The 22,713-nt window shown below is 42.6% G+C and overlaps 1 non-coding gene across 1 annotated transcript; it reads left to right on the top strand.

Moving 5' to 3' along the window:
• Positions 1–20,700: 20,700 nt before the first annotated feature.
• LOC143409112 (U2 spliceosomal RNA) lies at positions 20,701–20,887 on the top strand. Its single transcript, XR_013092617.2, has one exon. It is a non-coding gene; the product is annotated as a U2 spliceosomal RNA (small nuclear RNA).
• Positions 20,888–22,713: the final 1,826 nt, after the last annotated feature.

Genomic DNA, 22,713 nt, shown 5'->3' on the forward strand with positions numbered 1-22,713 from the left:
CTTTCATCTCCTTGGTTAGATTTATTCCCAAAGTATATTTTTTTTCAAAATTATAGTTTTCCTGATTTCTTTATTAGTGGATTCTTTATTGGAGTGCAGGAAAAACTATTGGTTTGGGTATGTTGACCTTGTATCCTGATACTTTGCTGAATTTGTTTATCAACTCCAGAAGTATTCTAGTATAGTTTTTTGGGGTCTTCTATATTTGGGATTATGCCATTAGCTAGCAGCTAATTTAATAAGTCAGACTAAAAAAGTCAAGGATTGAATGTTTTTCTCTCATATGTGGAAGCTAGAGCAAAAAAAAAAAAAAAAAAAAAAAAAAGGAAAAAGAAGGGGTGGGGGGATCCTATGGGAAATCAGTGGAGTAGAGCAAAGGGATTGAAGGAGAGGGAGGAGGCATGGGGAAAAAAACCTGCAGAGTGAAATTGACCATATTATGCTATGTACCCATATACCATGATGAATTCCACCTTTATCTATATCTATAAAGCAACAATTAAATATAAATAAATAGATAAATAAATAAATGGAAGGCCAGTATAATAGAGGAAAGGGAACAGTGACAGGGAGGTGGGGAGGGAAAGAAGCAGTACTGGGGATTGAAATGGAGTATATTATATTTCCTGCATGCATTATTATGTCAAAGTGAACCCCACTATTATGTATAATACATAATAGAAGCATCAAAAATCTCTTTCTCAGCCCAACCTCACAATACTCTCTGCCTTTATTCCTATTCCTCTCCCCAAACCACCCTACTGAATTACTGCATCTTCCTATTTTCATACCTTTTGGTTCTTTTGCAGAGAATATTGACCTAAACACCTGTCTGGAGACTTCACTTGTCACCTGGTTATGTTGTATAACCTGGTGCAAGCCATTATCCCTCCTAGGGCCTTAGTTTCTCCAACTAAAAAAAAATGGTTAAGGTAAAACATAGAGGATGAACCCTTGCATTTACTTCTGATCTCTCTTGAAATCATACTGAATGACAGTAAAAGGGAGAATAAAGGCAGCAGTTTACAAGGGCAAAGAGAATGGTTGGAAACTGTAAAACGGATGGACTAAAGATAGGCAACTGAGAAGAGTAGAAGATCTGAAATTTATGGTAAATATGGGAAAACTATGGAACAATTAGAAAGCCGACAAAACTGTAGTCAATCAGTAGCTTTGAAAGTAGATAATAGGAATGTTGAAGTAGGATTCTAATAGCCTTTATAACAAGTTTCTTTTCTCCTATTCTCATGTAACCTGGTGACTGCTTTTTACCCAATCCAAGAGGAGCAGAGCTTTATTCTCTGAAGACATTTATCACAGAGACTCTGAGCTCAGGAAATCCTCTGAGAGGGTGCCACCCAGCCTCTAAAAGACAGTGAGAGTCCATCTACAGAATCTTGAGACTCCCATTAGCCACTGTTAAGCCTAGGCCCCAGTCTTACACCACACTCACCCTTAAATATGCAGAGGGAAGATTTCTCTTTGGCAGTACTAATGAGTTTAAGGTGGGAAACACACAAAAGGGAACTAAATTGGTGTGAGTAATGGTAAGCGGGGTTACTCCTATCTCCTCTCTTTTCTAGAACCATATATTCTACCTACTGGGGTTGCGATATCTTTTAATGACCAGGGTGTACCTGGTGCTATGGTAGATGGTGGTTCATCTTAAGAAGAAGGCATCTTCTGATGCTGCATGTTCAAGATCATTGATCTGTCAGTTTATGATTGATAAAACCAGGAAATCCTATGGTCCACTGCTGTTGATAGTTTTGCTACAAATTCTGTCCCTTGGTCTAAGGGGATGTTATGTGGTCTATTAATTGGCTGGGCCTGTGAGGATGCTGCATGCCTGATGCTAAGCTTCTGGGGGTTTGTTTGTAGACATTTGAGCTACTTGGCTCAAAGATGCATCACTTTGATCCCTGCCTCTCTTTCCTATGGTATTCTCCTGTGTACATATATGTGTCAAAATGTCCTTTTTAAAAAATAAAGATACCAGTTGTATTGAAGTAGGGGCCTGCTGACTCCAGTATGGCTTCATCATAAGTAATTACATCTTTAATGACCATATTTTCAAGTAACATCACATTCTGAAGTGTCAGCGGTTAGCACTTCAACATGTGAATTTAGGGGTGTGAGATTCAATGCGTAACATATGAGATCCCAGGTTTGTGGATCAAGTACCCATAAACCCTGGGAAAGTTGTGCCTGCAAATGATAAATGCAAACCCATATCTGGAATATGTGCTCATTTTCAATCAAAATAAGTCATTACCCCATCCATGATGGGAGAAGTATAATGTAACCAATTTGCCACCATGTTGTTGGTTTTTATATTCAAGGAATGAGACCATATCAAGGGCTTACGTACTCTTGGCAGATTGGATACTATGCAGTGGTATTATTTATATCCATCAGTGAAAGTAGAGTTATGCTTTGGGGTGCCAGGTTTCAGCCCCAGAAGGGATCCAGGGTCCTGAGGGATGAGTGGTGTTGGTGAAAGAAGAAGAGATGGGACGACAGATTGCAAGTTACAAGCAGCCTCCAGAAAGATCTGCTGCCCCTAGAGGGGCTTTTATTTTTATATCTTTTTTACAGGTATTTTTCAGCTTTCATGACATATTGAGCATAAATCAAGATTGGCCTTTTCTTTTCTCTGTTGGCTAGTGATAAGTGACAACCCTAACATTGCCACCTCTAGAGTAATGTCTTAGTCTGTTTTGATCACAAGGTCAAGGCCAAACTAGGCAACTTAGTGAGACCCTGTATCAAAATGAAATTTAAAAAGGGCTGAGAATGTAGAAGGCCCTTGGTTCAATCCCTAGCATCCAAAATTTACAAAAATAAAAAATCTACCTCTTATTGCTGTTGCATTTAGGATTAAGTTTCCAACTCACAAACTTGGGGGTGGGGTGGGGGGAAATGCTCAAGATGAAAAGGATTGCATATGCCAGGTCAATGTGCAAATCCCATGCATCTAAAGCTATCTTAATTTACCCTAGCCAAAATTCCACTGCTGGCACAGCAATTGCAATCATACCTCTGCTGGGTTGAGTGTGAGATAACCCACTGTCATACTCTAGGATCTGAATGGTTTTTCTAGGGGCCAGATGGGTGAATTGAATGACAATACCCTGGAAATTACCACTTCTTTCAGAAAATGGGTTGAGTCTGAAAACTGGATGAGATCTTGACTGAGCAAGAAATCCTAATTGTTTTATTGGATTTGCTGTTCACAATCTTCTGAGCATCCATTCTTGGTTTCTCTTGTATTTCCTGCTTTCTAGTAGATGCCCAACTATTTGCCCACACATAGAAAGCAGGAAATATATAAAACTAGTGGATTAGGTCCAAAGACCCAATATCTAAAGAACAGGAACTCCAGAAAAAGAAATCAGAAGATGAGGGGAAGGAAATTATAAAGGGGATTCTTTCCTAGATTTCATCTCATTCCAGTCAGAATGGCAGCTATGAAGAATACAAACAACAATAAGTATTAGCGAGGATGTGAGGAAAAAGGCACACTTATACATTGCTGGTGGGACTGTAAATTAGTGCAGCCAATCTGGAAAGAAGTATGGCGATTCCTTGGAAAACTTGGAATGGAACCACCATTTGACCCAGCTATCCCACTCCTTCCACCTCTTATTGCTGTTGCATTTAGGATTAAGGACTTAAAAACAGTATACTACAGGGACACAGCCACACCAATGTTTATAGCAGCACAATTCACAAGAGCTAAATTGTGGAACTAACCCAGATGCCCTTCAGTAGATGAATGGATAAGGGAAACTTTGCTATATATACACAATGGAACATTACTCAGCATTAAAAGAGGATAAAATCATGGCATTTGTAGGTAAATGGATGGAGTTGGAGAATATCATGCTAAGTGAAGTAAGCCAGTCCCAAAAAACCAAAAGCCTAATATTTTCTTTGAGAATGCTGACTCATAATGGTGATATGGGGCGGGGGGAGTCGTGGAGCATGAGAGGAATGGAGAAAATTTAGACAGGGCAAAGAAGAGGGTAGGAATGATGGTGGAATGAGTCAAATATCATTACCCCTAAGTATATATATGAAGACACAAATGGTGCAAAAATACTTTGTGTGACTTGAAAAATAGTGCTCTATAGGTGTAATATGAAATGAATTGCGTTCTGCCATTGTGTATAACAAATTAGAATAAATACATAATTTAATAAAAAAACTTAATGACCATTTTCAAAACAGAAAAAGATGATAAAAATAAACCCAAAACCAGCTCAAGGAAAACAATAAACACAAAGAATAACTCAACAGTGTACAAACCCATACAATGTGGATGAAATGGAAGATTTCTGGAGAAGCAGGAGGTACCTGCTTTTAGATGGTTGGGTGACCATCATGAAGTTCCTAGTAGGAAAAAACTTCAAAAAGATCTTCAGGTGTAGATGACATCATTGAGAATTCTACCACATATTTGAGGAAGGGTTAATGCCAACTGTATATGAAAATTTTCAGGAAGTAGAAGCAGAGGAGACCACTCACAATGTATTTCATGAAGCTGGTATTACCTGGCCCTGAACCCAGAAAAAATGATTCCAGGAAAACACCATGAAAGAAACCAAAATTTAAAGACCGAATTCCATCATGAATGTAGATCCAAATATACCTATACAAAGCACTTTATGGACAAGCTGAGAAAGACATGTGATGGTAAAGATTGATGTAGAATGAAGATACAGCAAAATTCAACCCCCATTGATAAGAACTCTCAGACAGGTAGGACCAGGGCATGTTATGGAATAAATCATATCCCCCAAAGACATGCGTAGGTTCAAAACTCCACACCTAAGGATGAGGTCTTTTTATCAGAAGTGGCATTATTATGATGTAGTTACTTACGATGGGGGTCATAAGGGGCTAGAGTATGCTCTTCCTTCAGCCTGTCTTGTGTCCTTACAAGGAGAGCAGAGTGGACTCTTGATTTGGTGTGGCCTGCTTCCTTATAAGGAGAGCAGGGCAAGTTTTGATTCAGTATGACTTAAGCCTTTCTGTGACCATCTTCTCTCCTGTTTAGTTGGAGTTTGTGGTGAAACACTTTAGTATTTGCACCTCTCACTGGGGTCTGTCCTCTAGGTATTTCTCTGTAGCTCCCTTTCTTTGTGGTTCCATTTAACATGAGAAAGGGACATGACCCTGGTGTGAATCTGCAGCAGGGCAAATTCAGTATTGTAGAGACTGCTGCTGCTGTGCCTCTCCATCCCACACCCTCAGCTGCTGATGTCACAGTGGTTACCTGTGTAGACACTGTGTGTTCAATACCATAGAACACAGTTGGTGTTTTCTGCCACATGAATCTGTTACATCTTGTAGAAAACAAAAGTGGCCCTAGTTTTAATTGTCGTGAATTTGCTTTACCAGAGATGTTTCTGCCTTCATGGAGATCTGAGTTTTTAATCTGGTGTCCTTCGGGTCAACCTGAAAGACTCCCCTCAGAAGACATCTGGTGGGGATCAACTCCCTGGGCTCTTGTCTGTCTGATGCTGTGGTTGGAGTGTGTGTGTCTGTCCAAAATTCCTGTTGACCCTTCAGCCTCAACATGATGGAATTGAGAGGTGGGCCTGGAGGAGGCGGTTAGGCCATGGACTCCACCCATGGGATGGGATGTGTACTTAAGAGTGCTTCTACAGCATGTGCAAGGACCTGGTTCACTTCCAAGCACACCCCCAACACACACACACACACACACACACACATACACAAGCTGGGAGCAGTGGCATATGGTGGTGTTTTAATGAGCTTCTCCATTGCTGTGGCCAAGACACCCGACAAGAACAACATAGAGGAGGAAAAGTGAACCTGGGGATCACGGGTCATGTGTGCTCTCAGGAGCACACATGGCCAACTCCATTGTTCTGGGCCCAAGGTGAGGCAGCCCATCATGGAAGACAGGCTCAGGAAAGCTGCTCACCTGAGGGCACCGAAGGGGTAGAGACAGAAAGAGGGTGGGGCAAGAATCACAGGGAGTCACAGGCCCAGGGCATGGCTCCAGTGACCTACCTCCTCCAGCCATGCCCCACCTGCCTACAGTGACCAGCCAGTCCTTTCTATGTTGGAGGGACTGATAAAGTTACAGCTCTCCCACTCCCACTTTTTCACCTCTGAATATTCCTGCAGCAGCACAGGAGCCTGTGCAGGGACACCTCACACCCAAACCATAATAGGCTGTAATGCTCTCAACTCAGGACACCGAGGCAGGAGGAACACACGTTGAAGCCCAACCTGAGCAACATAGCAAGACACTCTCTTCCAAAAAATAAATAAACAAAATATAATAAAACCAAAAAAAAAAAAAAAACACCAGGAAAGTTGGGGGACTAGGGAAGTATTTCATCTGTAGATGACATGCCTGAGGCCAGTATGTCCAAAGAACACAAAGCACAAAACAAAACAAACAGAAAGCAAGACTTGAGAGAATGTGGTCAGCATGTCTGCCCCTCCCATCATGTGAGGATACAGCAACAAGGCACCTGACCTTGGACTTGCCAGTCTCCAGTGGTGGGAAGTGGATTTCTATTGCTAATAGTCTAGTCTAAGGGGTTTTGTTAACAGCAGTGGAAAAGGACCCAGGAGTGTGGGAATGCCTCCATTTCTTCACCCAATGGGAAGGACATTTGCTGGTTCTAAGATTGTCGGCTTCTCTGTTTGATTTCTCATCACTTTGAACACACCAACCCACAACCTGCTGTGTTCCAGGGGATTCCAGTGAGAAATGTGATGAGAACCTTGTGGGGAAATGATGATGGACGCTCCCTCCCTCTCAACCCCACAGGTGTGAATGCCTAGTTCTAGAGCATCTCAGGGAGCAGAGCGTTTTGTTATAGCATCACGATGTGAGTGAAGCGCTCCCATCCCTTGGATCCTAATCACTGTGGGTTGGAAGAAAGGGGAATTGAATGCTTTTGATTGTAGATATGATGAGGTCTTTAAAAGCTGAAAGTTATTATGGATTTTCAGACTCCAGATGGAAAGACCATTGAGGCATCATACTGGTTTTCATGCCTAAACAGATAAATATCAGTCTCCATAACCCACGGAAACAAAAAGTTTCTGGGGTTCTTTCTTCTTCTCCTCATGAAAGTCAAAAAGGTCCTAGAGGCCCCAAGTGAGATGACCCCTGAGGGATACACTCAGGTGTGACTGCATCATTTCTTGCTCTGACCTCACATGGAGCCACTGTGAGGGAATGTCCAACACCAGGTATATAAGAAAGTGGCCTTGAGTGGGTTTTTGTCCATAAGTACAGGAAGTTCTTGGTGGTGACCTGTTGGACTCCCAGCTAGTTAGCAACTTTGGTGGTTGGGTGGTTGGTGTTTGTGGTGGTTTGCTATTGGTTTTTTGATTTGGGTTTTTGTTTGTTTGTTTGTTTTGTGTTTTTCTTTTTGGTTGTTATTTTTGGTGTTTTGTTGGGGTTTGTTATTTTATTTTATTTTTTTTTAGTTAGCAACCTCAGTTGGTGTTCTGGCTTAGGGATGCGCAGAGAGCTCAGAGAGAGTAGTGTAGTGGTGCAGGGGTGCAGCTCCTGCTACAAGAAGGCCCTCACAGACCATTATCAGGTCTTGAGGGCCATTGGGGAGGGGAGCTTTGGGAAGGTGGTACTAGCCCGCCATCTCCTCACCTGGGTCAAGGTGGCTGTGAAAGTTCTGCGGAAGAAGGAGGAAGATGAGTCCCTGCTAAGTGAAAGGGATTCATTGAAGGTCCTGGAACACTGAAGCGTGATCCAGCTATTCCAGGTCATTGAGACTATGGACAACGTGTACCTCGTCATGGAGCGTGCACATGGAGGAGAGCTCCTGAGTCACATCCCCTTGACTTGTGGCTTAAGGGAGATGAAGGTCGGCAGACTGTTCAGAGAGATGGTGCGCCTTGTGCAATATTGCCACCAGAAGGGTGTTGTGTACCACGACTTGAAAACGTAGAACTTTGTGGTGGATTCTAGGGCCCGCCACCCCAAGCTCATCGACTTTGGCCTGAGCACCAGCTTCACACCTGGGCAGAAGCTGGATGGGTTCAGGGGCATTCTGCCATACTGTGCCCTGAAATCATCCAGGGGAAGGAATTCGAGGTCCCCCAGCAAATGTCTGGAACCTTGGCTTCACTCTTTATTTCATGTTGACAGGGAAAAGGCCATTCAGGGCGCTCACCAATAAGGGGTTGGAGCGTCAGAACTTGAGGGCAAGGTACAACATCCCCAGGTATGTGTCAGAGGGAGCGCGCAGCCTCATCCCACAAATCCTGATGGTGAACCCCACGGAGAGGCCCACCCTAGAGCAGGTAATGGGGCACCCGTAGCTGAGCCAAGGCGAAGACTTCTCACCCAGCCCTCCCAGCCAGACACTTCCCAAGCAGTCCAACCCCAGCATCATGACCTTGATGCTCGACATGGGTTACAACCCATACAAAGCCTGGTTGTCCCTGGCAAATCGTCAATTCGATGGGGCCATGGCTACCTACCTCCTCCTCTAGCACAAGAGAATCCAGGGGCCGGCCAGTGCACTCTGGGCCAAGGCTGTGCATAATGGGATGGCTGGGCATCACCAGGTCCCTGGGGTGCATCCTTCTAGCATTTGCCCTAATAAGTGCCCCAGTGAGCCTGCCCTTGCCTTGCCCTGTGAGCAGCAGCTGCCAGAGAAAGCCACGGCCTCCGGGCAGAAGGGCACCACATGTGCCAGCATGCCTGTCTGTCCTCTCCACCTTCTCCACGTGAAGACACCCCCCTTCCAAGCCAGCCTCCCAGCGGGACCCTCTGGCCTCCCAGGGTGGCTCCACAGAGCAGCCTGGTGAGAGAAGCAGGGGCTGGAAGGGGTCACCAGGCCGATGGCCACCTGCCTGCAACAACTGTGCTGCTGCCTGCTGTGCTTCCGCGGCCCGCCTTCCGCAACAGAGTGGCTCCGAGTGGCTCAGGCCATAGATCACATAGGTTTCGAAGCAGAGTGGCTCCAGGGAACATGCCCATGTAAGACAGACCCATGGACAGCCAGAAGACCCATAGTCGGAGCATCCGGACCTCATGGCGCCAGCACCCGTCAGGAAATGGACTCCAACAGCTTCAGAAGTGAGATTGCCAACTGGATCAGGCTTCTCTGTGCGGATTCCAGCCAGGAGCGCATCAGGATCCACCAGGACTCTCCTCTGCCCCCACCGCCAGAGACATCAGAGACTCTTCCCTCAGACACTTCCCCCTGCCCTGCTCTTCTCTGCCATAGCAGAGATGGTTCTTAATAAATTTCTGTTTATTAAAAATTGTATATAAGATTGATGTTCCTATGATTTATTTTAAAAGTGAACATGTTTAAAGTAGGAGGAGGAAGAAAAAAAGAGGAAGGCTTCAGGACAAGGACAGGAATTCAGTAGCCATCATGCTGCCCAAGGCCTGGACCGAGGTGCCTCTCTCTCTCCTGTTCAGTGTAAATAGAGACTCCTGTCCCTTGATCCAGGGCACAATGGGACTCAAACACCTTGGGCCAGTGTAGATGGGCACTCTCTTGCCTTAAGTCTGTTTGAGCTGATTGCTTTGGCTGTGAGAATCCCTCTCGCTGGCATCAGGCCCCTCCCCGAGGTGTGTGGAGAGGGTGGTGGCAGCTGTTGGAGAAGACACATGTGTCAAGGCACTGGAGACTCTGTTCTGTGGGATCAAGGGAGAGGTGGATCATTGTGATCCTCCTGCCTTGGTTTTTCCCATAGAAAGGATTACAACCTGTCAGTTTGAATATGAGGTGTTTTTTACATAAATTCCCAAGCTCAGGTATATCCATATGTGAAATGATTGGATTGTGAGAGCTGAAACCATATTAGTCCATCCTAGGTTGATTGGACTGACTGGCTGGTAACTGTAGGCAGGTGGGGCATGGCTGGGGGTCACAGTGTTTATGTCCTGTAAGTGTGCTATATCCCTGCAATTATTCCCCCACCCTCTTTCTGTCCCTGTCTCTGCCTCTTTGTTGCCTTGAGGTGAGCAGCTTTCTTTCCCTGGGCCCTTCTCCCTGGATGGGCTGCCTCACCTTGGGACCAGAGCAATGGAATACGTCATCTGTGGACTGAGACTTCTGAAACTATGACCCCCCACCCCCAGGCAAATTTTTTCTCCTCTAAGTTGTTCTTCTTTGGTGTCTTGGTCACAGTGATGAAAAAGCTAATTAAAACACCATTATGTGCCATTGTTCCCAGATTGACAAATGTACTTTTGCGTGTGTGTGTGCACATGTGTGTAAGCACGTGTGTGTGTGCACAGGTGTTGAGCTCTGAGAAGGGAACCAGGTTTTTGCACATGCTGGAGAAGCACTTTTAAGGTCCACATCCAATCCCTGGGGTTGGAGTCTCATGGCCTAACCACTTCCTCAAGGCCCACCTCTAAGTGCTGTCATATTGAACCTGAAGCATTAACAAGAACTTTGCAGAAACATTCCCATTCCAACCACAGTACGCAATAGACAAGAGCTCAGGGAGCTGGTCCCCACCAGATGTGCCCTATCTGAGGGGAGTCCTCTAGGTTGACCCAAAGGACATTGGTTTAGGAACTCAGATCTCCATGAAGGCAGAAAGAAAGATCTCTGGTAAAATGATTTTGTGACAATTATAAAAGCTAGTGCCACTTTTCTTTTCTACAAAGTGTAAGAGAATAATAATGTAGCAGAAATCCCCAACTGTATTCTATGGTATTAAACACACAGTGCCTGCACATGTAACATTGTGACAGCAACAGCTGAGGGGTGGGGATGGAGATGCACAGCACCAGCAATCTCTGCACTCCTGAAGTTTTTTTTTGCTGCCAATTTGCGTCAGGATGTGTCCCTTTCTCCTGTTAAATGGAACTCCCAATGGGAACCACAAAGAAATACGTATAGGATGTACCTAAAATGAGAAGTATATGAATAAAAATATTTCACTACAAACATCAGAAATTAGATATGGTCACAACTTCACAGTTTTCAAATGGAAGAATATTTTTCCATGATGAGACAGCCCTAGACTAACACTACTTATACTATTAAGATCCAACTCTGTGAACTGTAGGTGAGTATAAGGTGGGGGTGGTAGGTGGACTCTGCCGTACCCAATGGAGGGGTGCATTGAGTGTAGAAAAGTTTTAATTCATAATGAAAGGCATGAAAACTTGTCTATTTTTTTATTAGCATCATGTACCATTGATTCTGAACCACATCAGTTCTTGAGTAGTGAGGATACTGGGAAACATCATTCTATCCTCATGCCTGGGAATTTATTTATTTCTGAAAAAAAAAAAAATTGATTGGGATAGTACTGGAGGTACTGGGAAGAAAGGTGAGTAGAGAAATTCATCAGCTCCCACTAAGCCCTGAGTGATACTTATCAACCAGGCCAGGCAGCTAAACAGGAATCAGAAACAGAAAGATATTTATTTTGTGAGTATCATAAGGAGCGAGATGATTCTTAAGTAGAGATTTGACCTGAGAAGGCACGGGGAAAACTGCTGTTAACAGATTCAGTCATCCCCGGAAATGAAGAAGTTTTTCTTCTACATGTTAGTTTACTAATTATAGCTCAGGGCCAAAAGCTATGGATTTCAAAGAAAATGAAATGCAATCCCCAACCTTTCCTCAACCACCTGTCATGTTCTCTGCTCCCAACTACACTTCACATCTTCACCCTAGTGAACAAGGCACTTTTAGCCTGAAGCCTGATGCCCTGAACATCCTCAGGCCAAGAGGGTGGAAGAAGAGAAGCCTCTGGAGGTTTGGAAGGAAAGATTCATGTGATGTCAGAGCCAGAAGTGATTTTAGAGAGGAATACCCGCCCCCTTCCGCACAGTGAAAGGAGTGGTTCTGTTTGACCTCTGGGTCTCTGCTGGGATCAAAGGCACAGATTTTCACTTAAGGATGTCAAAAAGGTGAACACTCAAGGGTGATGTCCTAACCTCTGGATTAAACTAAAAGCTGTAGATGTAGAACTGGGAATTTTTCACATTTTTAATAAGAAGTAGGGAGTGGTTGGTGGAAAAAGAGGCAGAGAAATGAGGTAAACTGGACCAAACAATGTATTCCGGCTCTTGAGAACTTCCAAGCAACCTCAGAGTCGCTGAAGGTCTAAAGCATTCTAATGCAATTTGACCACCTCTTTGTGGGGCTGGGCATGGCCGGAAGCAGTATTGTAGCTGCTATTCTCAATCCAGAGAGATAGGATGTCCTTTTCCCTGGAGACCCCAGGATGTTGGGAAAGAGGGGTCCCAGGTGGCTTAGTGGCTCAGATACCTTAGAGTAAGCTTTTAGAGACCCTCTGGTCCTAATGCATCTTTCAACAGATAAGGACACTAGATCCTTGGAGACAGAACTGAGTTGCCTGTTAAAGTACACTTTTTAAAAGGGTAAAATCTTTCACCAGATAGTAAATAAACACATTTCAAAGATTTTTACTGAAACTCATTAATTAATGAGGAAACAGTAAAATATTGGCCCAAGTGCATCTGAGAAGGTAGATACATAAAATCAATTTAATAGCTCTCTGGGTTATAGGCTATACAAAAAAAATGATTTATATTTAACAGGATCATAAACTGTAAACTTTGGGGCTGTTAGTTTCACTGGGCAGAAATTATTTCCATGTCGACCAAACAAAAATTTTAAGTGATACTTTACAGTGAAATAAACTAGTAAATAGTTAAGTCCAGCTCTAGAAGAACACCCAATAATCTCTCTGGTTTATTTCCAAGTTTCAGATGCTTTTTAAACTTGTCCAAGGTCACAATGGTAATTGCAAGCAGATATAAGATGACAAGTGAGGTCTCCTATAACTAAACCAATACTTTCGCCATTGTAATTCTGGGAGACCAAGATGTCCAAGAGCCAAATTGTCACTCATAGAAGGGACTGCTTGAAAAAATGGTAGATTCCTTTCTTACCTGCATAGCCTGCAGTTGCTTATGCAAACACCTACTTGTGAGTAAACCTGAACTGGGGCCTGCTCTACATTCCCCAAAGCCTAGGCCTGGTCTGGAGACCTTCTTTCTTCTTTACTTTACAGGATTCAGTACTTTGCAGGATTTCTGGACCACTCCATCACCTTTTCTACATGCTCTCTGGGTTCTCTTAGGAATCTCTGGGCTCCATGTTGGGCCCTGCAACGCCCTCTCTGAATCACTGAGTCCTTATAGCACATTCAGTTGGAATCCTCATTAGAGTCCTTCAAGTGAGGCCTGAGGACCCTCTGGCTGTGATACTTAGCTAACTGGATTGAAGTACCGTACCCAGTGTGCTTGTTTGGCATAGTGTCCTTGAACATTCTTTCAGAGCTTAAATTCAAGGATTCCCTAATAGCTCATTCCCAAAAATGGGGGTGATAACTTTGAAACAGAACCTAGAAAGCCTCAGGTGGGTTTACGGAGCTGGCATTGCAGTTCTGGCTTTAGGAAAGATCTAATTCGCTCCTCTTCAGAGTGAATGCAAATGCCTTCCTTCTGGAAGGGCTTGTGGATGAGTGAGTTACTATTTGCCAAGAGATTTGGGAGCCTGAGGCAAATGACATTGAGCCGCTTACAAACTATGACAAGGCATCTGCACAAACACCCTTTTGTTCTTTTGTTCTTGCCAGATCTGTGTGGGTGGCAGAGGTTGGAATAATTTCATTACCAGAGTCCATCAGGCTTGACAGCGTCTCTCTGAGATTGCCTTTTTCATGATCATCTTGTTTACTTGTCTGAAATGGAATTCAGGTAGATAAGGAAGAGGGTAGCACGGGATAGCTATTAACCATTTAAAAGATAACTTGAGGAGAATGAGTCAGCTACCCCCACGCCCCGGGTTTGTTTTTGCATTCCTTTTTATCCTCTAAAATAAGAAGAGGAAAAAAAATTCCAAGAAGACCAAGTTCCTTATAGCCATAAAGTTCAGAAATATCATAATACCAAGTTTAGAACACAATCTGAGATGGAAATGGGAGACTTTTGAAAGTGTGGGGCCAAGATTTCAATTTCTTTTTTCTTTGTTGTACAGTATATTATGGCCAGAGGAATATGAGAGATTGAAAAATGAAGGCCCAGATAAGGAGCCAAATGTACCCAAGTCCATGCAGCTGTGCTGAGGCACACTTGCTCTATGTACGTGATGTATGGGGGATAAGCAAGAGGAACAGAGCTCTCTGCACTGGGGGAGCTAGTATTCTGCCTCCTAACCCAGCTGAGGAGTGAGGGGTATTTCTCTGAGGCCTGATATATAAAACAAAGAGAGAAGAGCTACACAGGAATGACTGCAGTCCATTTCCCCCTCTCCTCAAATCAAACCTGTCTCTCCAGGCTGAGTGTCAAGTCAGGCTTTTCTTTATGTACTGTGTCTCAGCCTCCCCACCAAATAGTAATAAAAGACCCATGTTTTTGGAACATCTATTGGAAAGGTCAGTTATTTACATTCCACTTCTAGTATCTCAATTAATCTACACAGCAATAAGAAGGCCAATACAGTTAGCCTTATTTGATAGGGGAGGAAACTGAGGCTTAGTGAGATCTATCTTGCTCAAGATCCCAGGCTGACAACCACAGAGCTAGAAATCTTACTCTCAAATTTGTCCTTAAGTACTATGCTTAGTGATCTCCCCGACTCCATACCATCTCCATGTCTTTTCTCATATAGTCTATTTTTCTGGCCACTAAATTCCACCTTTAAACAAGTAGGGACCACTGTTGTTGGTACTATGCTAAAATCAGAAAAATTAGGACAGGCAAGGGAATGGAACGAATGAGTTCAGAGCCCTGAGAGATGTCAACATTGAACTCAGTGCATGTTGTAGTTTGCAGACCCAGCTTCCATTTCCATTCCTCTTTACAGGGTCTCATGTGTCTTGGCGTCCACTTCTCTCTCACAAAGCTCCCATGACTCATCCCTCCTTCCAAGGGATGGACTGATTTATCCAAGGAAAATAATATTCCCTGTCCAGTGAGTGGTTCAGAAGGAAGCACAAAAATAGTCAGTGGGGTGCAAGAAGTTTGCAGTGGGCTTCTGAGAAAGTCCTGCCTAACCTAAAGCATAGAATTTTCTAGAAGAAGCTCTCTCGATTTCTCTGCACAGCCTGTGCTCAGGTTTGAAGTCTGGAACATCCACAGCTATCTCACTTATAGGCTGAGGATGCAGCAGCTTCATGGGAAATCAGAGCTGAGGCCACCAGCCTGTGTGGACTTTGAGGTTTGCTCTACAGCTGGACTTTGTTACAGGGCTGATGAATTCTGTCCACTTCAAACAAATAGAATACAAGGGTAAAAACTGTATGTTAAGGTTTGAATCTGGAATGTCCTCCAAAAGGCATAAGTGAAGAAAGCATGGTCCCCAATGCTGCAAGGTTCAGAGGTGTGGCTTTTAGGCAATGCTCAGAGCATGAAGACTCTGACCTCATATTAATCCGTTGATGACTAAATGGACTACTGGGACTTAGTTGGGGGAAGTAGGTCACTTGGAGCATTCCCTGGAAGGGTTTAACTTCTCTCTGGCTCCTTCTCCTCTCTCTGCTTCTCAGTTATTATGAACCAAGCAGCTTTCCTCTGCCAGGTCCTGCCGCCATGATGTTCCTGCCGCCATCACGATGTTCCTGCCGCCATCACGATGTTCCTGCCTTGGAGCTGACCAACCAGGAACTGAACCTTTAAAACGCTATGCCAAAATAAACCTTTCCTCCTCTAGGTTGTTCATATCAGGTATTTTGGTCACAGCAATGAAAAATTGAATAACATTCTGAGTCAAGAGTGAAGCAGCTGAGTTCAGTGGCACACACCTGCAATTCCAGTCACTTAGAAGGCTGAGACAGGAGAATCACAAGTTTGAGTTCAGCCTCAGCAACATAGAAAGATCCTCAGCTACTTAGCAAGACTCTGTCTCAAAATAAATAAATAAATTAATTAATTAATTAATTAATAAGGAATGAGGATATTGTTCAGTGGTAAAGCACTCCAGGGTTCAATCCCTAGCACACCACCTCCCGCAGAAGAGTTAAGCAAATGATCCAATGAGAACATTAACATTAATCTAAAATTAATCTGAAAAAGCTAGTTAGGGAAACAATAACTTAAGAAGTGATGATAGAGAAAGTGAAAATGCACAATGGGGGATTCTGAGAACAGAAAATCGGGCACAAAACCAACGGAGGGTCCTAAGAACCTGGGCCATCGTTATTTTTTCCTTGTACCACGGATTGAACCAGGGGTACTTAACCCCTGAGCCACATCCCCAGAACTTTTTAAATATTTTATTTAAAGACAGGGTCTCACTGAGTTGCTTAGGGCTTTGCTAAGTTGCTGAGGCTGGCCTCGAACTTGTGATTCTCCTTCCTCAGCCTCCCCAGCCACTGGGATTACAGGCCTAAGCCACTGCACTGCCTTTTGGGGCATTATAGGTTGGGCTGTTTGTTCAGCAGATGATCTAACAGATACCAGTAGGGACCACAGATTTACTGACTTATAGAACCCACCCGCCACCCCCCCCTTTTTTTTTGTCTCAGTCCAAATCTCACTCATCCTTCAAGCCTCAAGAAGGAAGTCTTTTCTATCTATAGTGGGCCTTATTTATTTCCTTCTTCCGAGGCTCCCTTGGAATCTCTCTTCTCTGTGAAGGCATATATCATGCATAATTCCCATGCACCTGTGGGTGAGAATTTTGTCTCTTAAGTCTAACTAAGTAGTATGTTTGTTTATTTCTTCTCCCACAAAAGAAACCAAAGCTATTTCCAGAAATCAAGAGAAAGCAAACACTATTCCACATGATCGTGTGCTAAAGCTCATTAGAGAGAATATTAGTGTTCCTGAGGAAGTCCTCTGTCAGTACAGCCCTGTGGTGTTTCCCTCCTGAGGTGCCTCCTCCTATAGGACTATGGGGAGGCAGCCAGCGGCCCCCCAAGGGGTCCTTCTTCCTGCCTGTGAAGGTTGTAAACCACCTGAGAAGATAAGTCAGAAATAATTTGTAAAGAACAAAAAATAGTTTTAAAGGAAGCTTGGAGCGCCTGATAGGCCCAGCCCACCTAGGAGCTGGAGCTGGACAACTAGAAAATGGCTCCAGCAGTTTATTTAAGAGGGTACATCAAAGGCAGGGATAAGGTTTCAGGGATGGAATCTTGCTTCATGGTGTCTTGCATTCAGTAGGTTGATTGGCATCTTGGCAGGTCACACCCACCTCTGAGAGGCTGTGTGGCTGCAGCAGGTCACCCCATCTCCAGTGCTGCGTGGGACCAGGCAGAACTCGAATAGTGTCACATATGTCTGGGTGGTTTTAGCCAGAGGAAATTTCCACTGGAAGTTCCCAGACACCAGATTCTCCTATTCACTAGGCTGCGATGCCCATGTAGTCCACACACAGCCCATGGGTGGCTCTCGACACCAGACTGTTTCATGGCTGGGTTCAGCTGCAGGACTCCTGAGCCAGTCCCAAGCTCTGCAGGAGAAAGACCATTGTCCTGTCTCATGGAGAAATTCCCAGAAGTGAGAGTAATGGTGAAGAGCAACAGGAACAGCTTTGACTTTGTTAAAGAGAGAATTGTGAATTTTCTAAGCTGAAGGGAAGCTTTAAAGTTACAGATGCACATTCTCCTTTTCAGTTGGGGAAAGTGAGGCTGAGAGACAGAAAGAATCTTCCCAAGGCTCTACCTGTTTTAGAATATTAAAGTGACATTTAAAAATCACCACAATGGTCTAGGTATGTAGTTTAATGGTCTGGCACTTGCCTAGAGTGCCTGAGGCCCTGGGTTTGGTACCCAGCACTGCAAATGAATGAAGGAATGAATAAACAAACATCACCACTGACAGGATAGGGAAACCTGGGCAGTTAGCCCCTCATTTTCTTAAACACAGCTCCTTACTCCTTATTTCTTTCTTTGGTCTCTATCACTGAACAGGTAGGCAATTTGTTGGTAACTAAAAAAAAAAAAAAAAAAAAAAAGTTTTCTAAATAAGTGGCTAATTTAAAGGGAACTACCACTCATATTTATAGATAGCTCTCCAGTTAAAACATTTGTATATGCTGGTATTTCATAAGATTTCATAATCATATTTCATAAGATTGTATTCTGGAAGTAGGGATTATTTTTTTCTGTGTTTAAAAGATAAAAACAAATCTCAGACTCTATTGAGGATGTCACTCCAGATTTAGACCTGGACTACCCATCTCCGTGTGTGTGTGTGTGTGTGTGTGTGTGTGTGTGTGTGTGTTTTAATATGGGATGAGAAACATCAATTTGATTTCTTCAATGTGTCCAAACCCTTTGTATTGGGAGAGCCCCTGGCTTGCCATTGGCTCAGCTCTAAATCTAGACTCTGGGTTGAGAATTTCCTCCTTGTTTTTAGTTGACGGTGGAGCTCCTTTAATGAAATGACCCAAAATACTGCCCACTGTCGTCAAATATTAATAACTTCATTTATTTCCCAAACTTAGAGACGATGTCATGAAAATTAATGAGTATACTTGTGGAAATCAATTGTCTTCTGCAAAAGGTTCTCTGGAGTCATTGTGTAGAAAATTATGTGGGCTTTTTTTTTTCTTTTGGCATCTGGGATAATCTATTTCTAGCTAAAGGGTATGTTTTGATTATATTTATGAGGTATGAGGTAAAATAATGGAGAGTTTGTTAAAAAAAAAAAAAAAGCTTCTGGCCCTTCATTTTGTAGAAAGATGAAGTTTGGAGAAAAATACTCCCAAATAATGAAAACCCAAAAACGTCATGTCAATCAAGCTTTTCATGACTTGGTCTTAGGTACCTGGATTCTTTTCAGCCCTTACATCTTCACACTTGGATCTAGGATAAGGTGGATTTTTACTGAGCTGGGGACACAGAATTGGACTTGGGGAGGAAAAGAGATTTGTAATGCTCTTACAGTCCAGTTAGTGGAAGAGGATGCTGATTTTGAGTCCATAATTCTTGCTGTACTCTATTGTCTGCCTTTCTCATTCTTTCTCAAAAAAACAAAACAAAACAAAAATCCCTAAAAAAAATCAGGCATCAGAAATTGACAATGTATTCATCTGTTCTTATAAATTCTCAAAATTAAAGTATTTTAATTATGTTGAATTAAGATTGAGACCATTTTCCACTGTGAATCTGCCTTCATCTCACATTTAGTAGGAAAGTGACATAAACTTGGTTGAAAGCCTTTTTGGGTTTGAGCCGTGTGAAAGTTGAATTTGGGATCTATTTAGTCTGGATTTACTGGGGTGTATTTATGTATTTCATTTATCTAAACATGATGAAGATGCACAACAGTATGCAGAAAGTTAGTAAATTTAAATACACCATTTCAATGGAAAAGACATTGAATATCTCAATAAGTCAAATGAGAGTTTAATAACACTTGATGTGGAGAATCAAAATGAATACGTTGTTTTTTCCTTGAACAAATGATTTTTTGGAAAATAGAATGATAATCAGATAAAAATTAGTGGATATTTATTGTACCTTTGTATTCAATATTTTTGTGTTTGAAAATTTCCATAACAAAGTGCAGAGACTATATTAAAAATTAATGAAACATGAAATAATAATGATCAAGATGAGTAAGGAAATTTATAGGAGTTTCTGATGTAGAAAAGCAAATTGTTACAAAACCAAAAATAACCAAAGGCAGTAATTCATTAAGAGGAAAAGATAACGTTTCCATAACGACAGTAGATAGGCTCTTGGGTTGTTTGATAATCTAATTAATGAGTGAAGTGTATCATATAAACACTTGGAAAATTTGAAGTTATTTTGTAGATTTGACATAGAATGCCTGTATCAATGATGATAATATAAAACTGATAAAAAAAAAACCCCCACTACAACAAGGATATCAATGACAAACTTGTTAACAAAAAAATGCTAACAAACTTGTTAATTAACGTGTTACTCGGTGTATTGATTTCAGTGTATTTATGAAAAGTCATAAATACATAATTTTGGTACCAGAAATGTGAAATGCCCTCTTGGAGGTCTACTGTTTATATATGAAAGAAATTTTATAAGGTTTTCCCTAATAAGAAAATGAACCTAAGATTTTCTGTGACATTATTAATAAAGAATTAGAAACCTAAAAGAAAGGGGGACTGAGGAGTGTATTGGTGGTTTTCAAGAGCCATCAGTAACACTGACAATAGCAATTGCTCCTATTATGGAACTCTCATTATCTGTCATGCATTATAGCAGAGGTTAGCAGGCTATAGTCCTGGACCAAAACTGTCCTGCTTCTGCTTTTGTAAATAAAGTGGATTTTTTTTTCTTTTGCTTTTTTTTTTTTTTTCTTTTTATACCGGGGATGAAACCCAGTAGCATACTACCACTGAGCTATATCTCTCCCCCTATTTTAAAACAGCATCTTCTTAAATTGCCAAGGCTGGTCTTGAACTTGAAATCCTCCTTCCTCAACCTTCCAAGTTGCTGGAATTACAGGAAAATTCTATTGGAATCCAGCAATAACCTTTTTGGTATCAACTGTGACTACCTTTATGCTGTAATGGTGGGGTTGAGTAATTGTAACAGAGACCACATGGCTTTTAAAGTCTAAAATATTTACTCTTTGGCCCTTACAGAAAAATAGTATAATACAGAAAAATGCTTGCTGGCCCCTATACTGTGTGATCATCATCTTTGTGGCACATTGTAGTTTTTGCAGTTATTATGGCTACATAGTATCACAGTCCACACGCTCTTAAGAAAATGTGACTGTCCTGTTCCCATCAAGAGACAGACTCTTGGCCTTTTGGCTAAGATCAAGTATAGTATCTGTTCTTATCAGTTCACTATCTGATATGTCCTCTTAGGACAATATATTAAATGGATTTGGGGAGCAGGGAGATGGAATAGGAGCTTGCTCCGTCCACTCCACGCATCAACCTGGTATTGCAGTACTTCCAGGAACGGTGCACCCCTCCAGGGGAACCAAATACTTGGTTTCAAAGTTAGAGTGTGGGTTGGTTGGACATATTTACTTTTTCATTTCCTTCTTACACATCCTTGTATTTGTGAACATTCAAGTCTTTAGGGGGGCCCATCTCTCGGATCTTTTTCACCTATTTCACACAGATCTTTTCATTCAATTTGCTCTCTTAGGAGTGTTTTCTTCATGTTCTACTTCAAATCTCACTTTCCCCCAGAGACCTGGCTTCTATCTCTGAGTCATTTCCAGGAGGTCTTTTCTCTCTTTTCTCACAGGCCTTACTGCCTAGTAACTGCACAGGGAGTAGATCAGTCTTTGTCCCCTGTTCCTACTTTCTGCTCCTTTTCACTCCGGACTTCTGTAGGGGAAACTCTACAGTGCTGGCTTTCAGTCTTTGACCATTGTGTTCGCTTTCTGTCACACACTCAGATTGCTCCAGTGCATTCCACAAGGAATTTTCCCAGTGTTTTCTGATTTCAAAGTTCACACAGGAAATCACTATTCTGCTTGTCAGGTTTGTGCTAAATTAAACTATGAAGCCCACTGAAGTGGCACCTGTAATCCCAGCAACTCGGGAGGCTGAGGCAGGAGGATCCCAAGTTTGAGGCATGCCTCCGCAATTGAGCAAGGCCCTAAGCAACTTGGTAAGAGCCCATCTCAAAACAAAAAAGCAAAGGGCTGGGGATGTGACTCAGTGGAAAAGTGCCTCTGGGTTCAATCCCTGGTACCAAAATAAACAAAACAAATGAATCCAAGAAGATCCACCTAGAACCTGGGCAAAAATCATGGGCTATTCAACTCAGCTGTGTATTGCCAGCACCTGGGAATTACACTTGATTGAGGTGACTGAGTGATGACAAAGATGTCAGTGCCCCCCAAAGTTTTATTCCTTACAATGTTAAAGAAAAATTATATTCCTGATACTTGTACAAGATGGTGAGGCCAGTGTCAAGATTCAAGAGGGGCCCCAGGCATGGTGGCACACTGCTATAATCCCAGTGGCTTGGGAGGCTAAGGCAGGAGGGTTGCGTGTTCAAAGCCAGCCTCAGCAAAAGCGAGGTGCTAAGCAACTCAGTGAGACCCCGTCTCTAAATAAAATACAAAATAGGGCTGGGGATGTGGCTCAGTGATTGAGTGTCCCTGAGTTCAATGCCTGGTACTAAAAAAAAAAAAAAAAGGGGGGCAGACTGTACTTATGACTGAGTGGGCACTGTTACTACCGTTACCAGTAACATGCTATAGAAGGGAAGTTGTGTCATGCCAGATAGAAATATTCCTTATCCTGATTATAACATCTGCCTCCTGAAGTCCTGCTTTAGCTGCTAGTTAAGAAGTACCACTCTCTGAGACCACAATGCTCTGGGTTCTCAGATCTCATAGACAGAGCCTGGTGGATGAGTTGCCATCTCAAGAGAGAGGACAAGACTCACAGAAGAACCAGGCAGGTGAGTGAAGAAGCCATTGTGGAATTGGTTCTTCCAGCTGCCCAGCTGGTGCCATGTGGACCACACACAGATCACCCTTCCAGAATTCTTGACCTGCAGAATTATCAAATGTAACAGAAGAGTTGTTTTAATCACTTGAGTTTGGGGTGATTTTTAAAGCAGCAATATCTAATTGGAATGATCTTATATAATCCTCAAAATGGCCACAGAAGACGTGAGTTATACAAATAACTATATACCCATAGTGTACCTTTGGTATACTATACCCACAGCATATCTATGGTATACTGCTGGAAAGGATTTTAAGAATATAGTAAACATTATTACAGAAAGAACATCAAGCACCTCCTGCCATATTGCTCAGAGTCAAAAAGT

Source organism: Callospermophilus lateralis, chromosome 10 (assembly GCF_048772815.1).
Source record: "Callospermophilus lateralis isolate mCalLat2 chromosome 10, mCalLat2.hap1, whole genome shotgun sequence".
Taxonomy (NCBI): domain Eukaryota; kingdom Metazoa; phylum Chordata; class Mammalia; order Rodentia; family Sciuridae; genus Callospermophilus; species Callospermophilus lateralis.